Genomic DNA, 7,242 nt, shown 5'->3' with positions numbered 1-7,242 from the left:
CTGGGCTGACGCAGGTTGGGCACGACCGACGATTAGCCGCTTGCTTGGCCGGGGGCACGAAATGCGTGAGGAGGCACCGGCGCCGCTGGAGAGGAGCGGGGGCACCTGCAAGGGGGTGGGATTTGGGGGTGTCCGACCTGGATTCAAAGCGGCAGCAGTCCCCAAGGCGTTACGTACCCAAGCCTGGCCCCAAAAGAGGGGGAACCTCCTCCCCGAGCTGTGCCCAGAGGACCGGCGTCCTGCGGGCGATGAGTTGGGCTTTATCCCTCCCGGCGGGGATGCCCGCAGGGTTTCGGGCTGCCCGGCAGCTGAGCAGGGAGGCATCTCTGCACATTGGTCATTTAAGGACCGGGGAACCAAACTCCTGGACGTCAGGGCCGGAGTTTCTTGGGAAACTTGGGTTGCAGAGGTGGGCAACAAGCGCCGATGCAAACGTCGCTGTGCCGGTGCAAAGCCTCCCCGCGCCCGGAGCCGGCTTCGCCTCCGGCCCTGCAGCGAGAGATTGTGGAGAACAGGGGCTGGACAAAGCTCTGCCAGAGCCTGAGCTGGGTTCGATAAAGGGATCTTAATGTTTGAAAGAGAAGAGCAAGCGGTGTCTCACGCCGTGGGGCTGGGCTTTCCTACCCAGATGCTTTAATCCGCGCTGGGCTCTCTTTAGCCCTTTGTTATTTGTTAGGGAAGCCAGGTTGCGGCGGGGATGAGCAGTGAATGGCGGCATTTAGGGGAGGGATGGAGGGAAGGGGGTTGGGATGTCAACTTGCCTGGAGGATTATTATATTCCAGCCCAAACAACGGCTGCCGACGCCCGTGGCCGTCCGGCCCTGGGAAAGCAAGTTGGGAGGGCTGGAGCGTGGCCACCCCCGGCGCACAGACGCACACGGGTCTGTAGGGCCAGGGAAGGAAGCGGGGAAGGTGTACCGCATCCCTTTGGGTGCCTGCTTTTGGGTGCTGGGGCAGCCGGGCTGGAGGATGCTGCACCAAGCAGGTAACGGGGCCGGAGGCTGGGAGGGCTGCAGGGATGTCCCGGACCGCGGCGGTGAGGTTGGGGTGGCCACCACGGAGCACCCTCCTCCCCCCGCCTCACCCGAATTCAGGTCTCCGAGCACCCCTGCAGCCAGGGGGGGAGACCCTCCTCCGGCCCGGCACCGGGGGCCGGCACCGTCCCACCTCCGATTTTAGGGCTGCCTGTGGATAAACCCCCCGGCAGCGCACACCGAGGGCGTTCGCTCCCCGCCGTTGCCAGAACCCACCTTACCTGCTTCAGGCATCTGGCTTTTAAGGCGAGCGGCGAGGGCAGGCGAGTCCTCGAGCCGTCTTGGCTGAGCGCATGTGGGGAAAAGTTGGAGCCGGGAAAAGCCGAAGCCGGCAGCGGGCAGGAGGGGAGGAAACGCCGGGGGGAAAGGCTCTGCCTTCGCCTGCCAGCTGGCCGGACAGGCTGGGACCGGAGCCCAGGCGAGGCGAGCGGCTCCGCCAGCCCGCTCTCCTCTGATAACCGGGCTCCTCGGGGTGGCCGTAAAACACAGGCACGGTCCTTCTTGCACAGCGTGGAGTGAAATCAGCAGAGACGCCGACCGGCAGCTGAATTTTGCAGCCCTGGTGACGGGCACCAGCCGCATCCCCTGCCTGCGGCGGGCTCAGCCAGCGGCCAGGCCCCGTGGTGTGAGCTCGGGGACTTGCCCGGCTTGCGAAGAGGGGAGGAAAAAGCAGGTTCTCGGCGTCTCCGTTTTCACGTCAGCTTTGGGGCCAGTGGGTGGCTCCTCCGCGCCCGTCTAGCAGCGAGAGGCTCCTCCAGCCTCCGCAGAGAGGCAGCGGGGACGCTCGAAGCACTCGCAACTCGCTGTTTTGCAGCATCCCAGCCACGGAAGGCAAGACGAGGAAGCCCCGGGGTGGATCCGAGCGCGGGGAGGCCGTGCTGACGTGTGCTGCAGGCCCGGCACAGCCATCACCCTCGGACGGGTGTTTCACAGCCGCAGGCGGGTCTCCCATGGGGCTGGCGGCCGGCGTGGGGCAAGGTGCAGGCAGCAGGAGGGGAGAAGGTTTCCCCGCCCCGTGGCACGGGGACGGGGCGAGTTTGGCGTGAAGGCGGGGAAGGTCGCGCGCCAGGCCCCGGCCCAGCAGCCTCAGACGGGCCGCCGGCCAAAACGAATGCAGGCACCGGGGCTTCGGAAGCGCCGGTACAAAAAGGGCTGGAAGCCAGCTCCTCTCCGACCGCCGAACCGGTTCAATGCCTGGAAAAACATCATCGGGTGCTGTGCAAATAGCAAGACCGTTGGGAAGCATTAAACGTCCTTTTTTTGCGCGGAGGAGGCAGTGACACAGGAGGGATTTGGGAGAGTGGCTCCTGCCCCGGCCCTCGCGGAGCCGGGTAAGGGACGCAGGGCAACACCTGGGAAAGGAGACGCGGGTGTAACTCGCGCCTACCGCCTGTTCTCCCCCAGAGGTGCATGGAGGGGGTTTCCCAGCCAGCATCCGACCTGGGAGCCGGACCGTTTCACCCCAACAGGTACCCAGCTCATTTCTGACCACCGCTCCAAAACGTCGCTGTGCCGGTGCAAAGCCTCCCCGTGCCCGGAGCCGGCTTCGCCTCCGGCTCTGCAGCGAGGGATTGTGGAAACAGGGGCTGGACAAAGCTCTGCCAGAGCCTGAGCTAGGTTTGATAAAGGGATCTTAATGTTTGAAAGAGAAAAGCAAGTGGTGTCTCACGCCGTGGGGCTGGGCTTTCCTACCCAGATGCTGTCCCAGAAGCCGGTCCAGCTTTACAGCCCAGCTCTCCCCACGAAGGTACAAACCGGGAGCATAAAGACCTGGAAGGACACGGAGCTCACCGGGGCTGAGCCAGCCTCCTGAACAGCTTCCTGGGATGAAGAAAGGGCCCAGGAATCTTTAACTCACGCTTTAGCAGAACAGCACGGCCACAAACCAGGCTGGTGGGGGTCACCGTGTGAAGAGGTAGAAGTTTATTGGAATATAAACATTCAGATAACGTGTAAGATAGAAAAAACCCAACAACAACATATACAGACACTTGTTGGAAGGAGACGTTGAGGTATTTATCCACCGCCTAGGCTATCACATTTCTTTTTTTTTTTGTATTTTTTTTTTAAATTTTTCTTTTTTTTAAATAGGTAAGAAAACTAGTAGCAAGGCTGCTGCAGCTGTTTGGTGAAAACATCTTCTGATCTGAATCCGTTTGGAGCACACGCACGCACACACGCAGCGGCCAAAAGGACTTGGTGTGACACGTTCACATTCACTTCGGGAGCCGAGCAGGCGCGCAGCCTCCCTCCCCCTCTTCCCCCCCTTCCCCAGCTCACAATCTTTGTGCCTTCCCAGCATAAACCGGGATCCGCTGGAAGAGGACGAGCAGGTTTGGTTTCGGGTCCCCCCCCCGCAGCTGGGCATCGAACCCAGCCGGCAGATCTCCCCCTGAAAGAGGAGCGTCGAGGCTGCGGGGAAGCAAGCTGGGGGCTTGCTTTTCTTTTTCTTTGTGGTTTTTTTTTTTTTGGCTGCTCGCTGCGAAACCTTCGCTGGTCTGGAGTTGAAAAAGAATTAGCCACACTGCAAAGCGGAGCACTTCACACGAGGAACAGTCCTACCCGCAGTATCAAAACCCCTGAGTACTATACAATCGAACACGGTCGAGTGAAATGAAGCGGAGCCGGGGGGGGGGGGGGAAACCCCCCACCGCTGCTCAGCCTTCCCCGGCTCCCGGCTCCTCCGCCCCGTCTCTGCTGCTGGTTTCCATAACCCTGTCCCCAAAGCCCGGCAGCTCAGTAGGAGATCCGGAGCTCGGCGAAACGCGCGTTAAGCCAGCTGCCAGCGTGGAAGCCAGGCTCAGGGAAAGGGTTACTCTTCACAGTCTGAATGGCTGGTCCTTGTCATCGTGTACTGAGAAAGGACCAGTTTTATTGTTGCAGCTTATTTTTACTGAGGTATCTGTTACACATCCCGACTTGATTCTTTCCCTGAATTGGATACAAAACAATCTGTTAGTCCCTGTCTATTTCCAGTCTAGTTGTGTAAAGCTTATAAACATTAATACTCTAGTAGTGTCAAAGCTGTTTAGCAGTTCAGTGATTCGAGTGCCTTTCTGTGCAAGAAAACACGATGTTAGCATGTGATACATAAGCAAACCCACCCATTACTAACCTCTGCTCCCCAGGACCAGAGAAGAAAGCATAAGGAAAAGCAAAAAGTCCCCCAGTCCCACTCGTAGGAAACAGCCCCCAAACCCACCCCCAAATAAAAGGGGAAAAAAAAAAACCAAAACAAACCACAACCAACCAAAAGAAAACAAAAAAAGGGAAGAAAAGCCCAATCTGAATGAGCCCCGGAGTCTGGAAAACCCTCTCCGAGCCTGTGAGGGTGAAACGCCGCGGAGGCCTGCAGGATCTGCCACGCCAACACCCAGCGGCCAAAGAGCAGCTCGGCTTCCCCGTGCCCGGCGGGTGGTCGTCAACTCCAGCTAAAAGCAGCCGGAGCGGGAACATCTCGGAGCAGCGTCTGTCTCGGGACATGTGCACGCTCGGCCACCTTCCCTCTTCCTCCCACCGAGCCCTCACGATGTCGGGCAGCGGGATAACTCAAGCCGCAGTGTGTAAGCTAACGTACAGAGAGCACCAGAGCCTCTTGCAAACGAGGAGGTGCCTTTACACGAGCCTTAGCACGAGACCTCGGGGCTCTCAAGGACAGAGCAGCAGCCCGGCCGAGTAGCGCTGCGGGATTAAAAAGGCGAACCTGGCATTTGAGAATTTAAAGGAAGGCTTATTCGTTTTCGACGGTACGTTTTTAAGCCCGATCCCCGGGCTGCTGAGGGGGCTTTTCCTGTGGCAGTATCTGGCCCGGTGTTTTTAGAAGCCGCGCTCTTTTCAGTAGTGTCAAATAAACAGCTTCTGGGAGCAGGGACGTCCTGGGAGCACAGGGACCACGCCACGGCTAACCAGAGGTGTTACGGGAGGGCGTCTCCCCCGGACCCGTGAAGCCTCACAGAGCACTAAGACAGGCTTAAGTTGCTCACGGCGCGTTGCAGAACTGACCGGGCAGGGAAGGGACAGACACTTCTGGGCCGAGCTCGGGCTCAGCGGCGCGGGCAGGCACAGCCTGTAACGGCAACGGCGCCTCAAGCCTCCCGTCCTGCGGGGAGCCAAACGCTCCCAAGGGCTCTGCTCACCTGCGGGAGCAGACAGAAGGCGACCTTCTCCTCTCACACCGGTATGACACATGGCAACTCACCCACCACCCTCCAGGAAACTGGTTTTTAGCAGGCTGAACCTCTGGAGTTATAACGTGGTTTTCGCTTGGATCGCAATGTAGCGACTAGCTCGGGTGGCTGGCACACGGGCGCCTACGTACGGGTGAAAAACGGGAATAACTTCTTATTTTGGCGCCTCTCGCAAAGGCTACCCAAGACGGCTCAGTCTTGTAGCGCAGACGGAATTAGCCGCGTCTGGGATAACGCGAAGTCCCAGCGCGGCTGAGGGGGGTGGTGGGGTGCAGCACCGCCAGACCGAGCTGTGCTTTCAAGGTGCCAGGAACCACGTTCCTGTGAGAGGCCTGGCCAACCCGCGGCGTAAGCAGTGCCGTCACCTCCCAGCTGCCCTAAGCAGCTTTCCTCCAGGTAAGCACAGATCCCGGAGCAATAACGGGGACTTCGGAGACACCTTTTGTGTCCAACAGGAAAGACAGATCACCTAAGTCAGCAGTCGCTCTTGCCCTCTTTTCCTACCTCTACCTGTCCTCCTGTGTCATGCACATGTCCTGGGACAATGCTGTTCAGCTTGTCTCCTGCTGGCCTAAAGGACGGGGAAGCCACTGCTCCTTTGCTCAGCTTTCTTTCTGTCTTTGGTGATACAATTAAAAATAAAAATAAAAAAAACAAGCCCAAACAACCCACAATGTCAGCAAAACCACATATAAAAAAACAAGCGATAAGATATGCCAATACTTCCTGAAGAGGTTAAAAAAAAAAAAACAAACAACCAACCCCAAACAAACAAAAAACCCAACAACAAGTACATATCTGAGGTATTTCTTCTGCTCAAAAAAACCTGACTTGGGCCTGGAGGATGGGAAGGACGTCACCAGGGCAGGAAGGATGGTGCTCGGACCTGATCTCCAGGCTGGGGAAAGCACACGTGGGAAAGGCCGGCAGGAGGAGAGAGGACAGAATCAGGCCACCCGAGCAGGAGCCGAGTTCGTGGAGTCACTAAGTCAGCTTGGTCGGCTCCAGACGCAGGAGAGCCAGGGCCAGCCTTTGTTTGCTTTCACCTGGGGGTTCGAGGGGAAAGGGCGAGGGCGGGCTTGATTTCCTTTCCTCTGCGTCCACCCAGGAGAGCGAAAGGTCTTACTCAACTGAGAGCCGCTTTCTTTTTCCTCACGTACAATTTGAAGGGGACTGGGCGTCTGTAGGCTTGTTCAGAGACCAACGGAGATACGCCTGTCACGTTAACCGCAATACCTACACCCCCCCCCGCAGCCCCGCCGAATCGGATTTCAAATATCGCCTGCTGTTTTCTCGGCGCACGGACGTGGAGAGCTTCCAGGGGCTATCGAAAGACACCTTACGAGAAGGAGGTCGCTCCAGGAAGCCTAGCTCAACCTAAACGACAGCCCTTTCGCGTCAAGGGGGCAGAGGATCGAAACAGCAAGCCAAAATAAGTTCAGGCTCTCAGGGTAAACGTCACCGGGATGAGTTCCTCAAGGGGAGAGAGAGACAGGGTCAAGGGCATTTAAAACTTGGCTGAAAGCCTGCAGAAGGCAACGGTAGGGAAGAGGCCAGCACCAGCCAGGAGAACGAAGCAGCCGAGCGAGGGGTTTCTAATGTGTCTGCGGGTCAAACGTAGCGGTGAGAGAGTCCTTCCCCTCTTGCCAAGAGCTCGGAGAGGGGGAAGGAGGCTCACGAGCCGAGAGCACGTGTTCTAGGGGAGGACATACGAACACCGGACCACGACAGAGCCCGAAGAAGAAAAGCGAGGAAGCTTGCCTGCTCTGCAGCCGCACGGCCCTCTGCGCCACAAGCCACGGGAGGACAGGGGCGAGGCGTCCCGCCGGCTCTTAGGATTGTCAATACACGGAGTTGTTTTGTGGGAAGAGTCCTTCTGGCTACTGGTTCGAGGAGAACCAAGTTTCCCCGCCCCAACTCCACAGCTCTTTCCACCTGCCTTGGTGACGTCTCGGCCATCTCTCAACCCGCAGCTCCTAGAGACGATCCCTGATTGAAAAACGCCAGGCATGCCCCCCCTC

The sequence above is a fragment of the Aptenodytes forsteri genome, unplaced genomic scaffold (assembly GCF_000699145.1).
Source record: "Aptenodytes forsteri isolate BGI_AS27 unplaced genomic scaffold, ASM69914v1 Scaffold258, whole genome shotgun sequence".
NCBI classification, from domain to species: Eukaryota; Metazoa; Chordata; class Aves; order Sphenisciformes; family Spheniscidae; genus Aptenodytes; species Aptenodytes forsteri.
Note: the sequence above shows the minus strand (reverse complement) of the source record.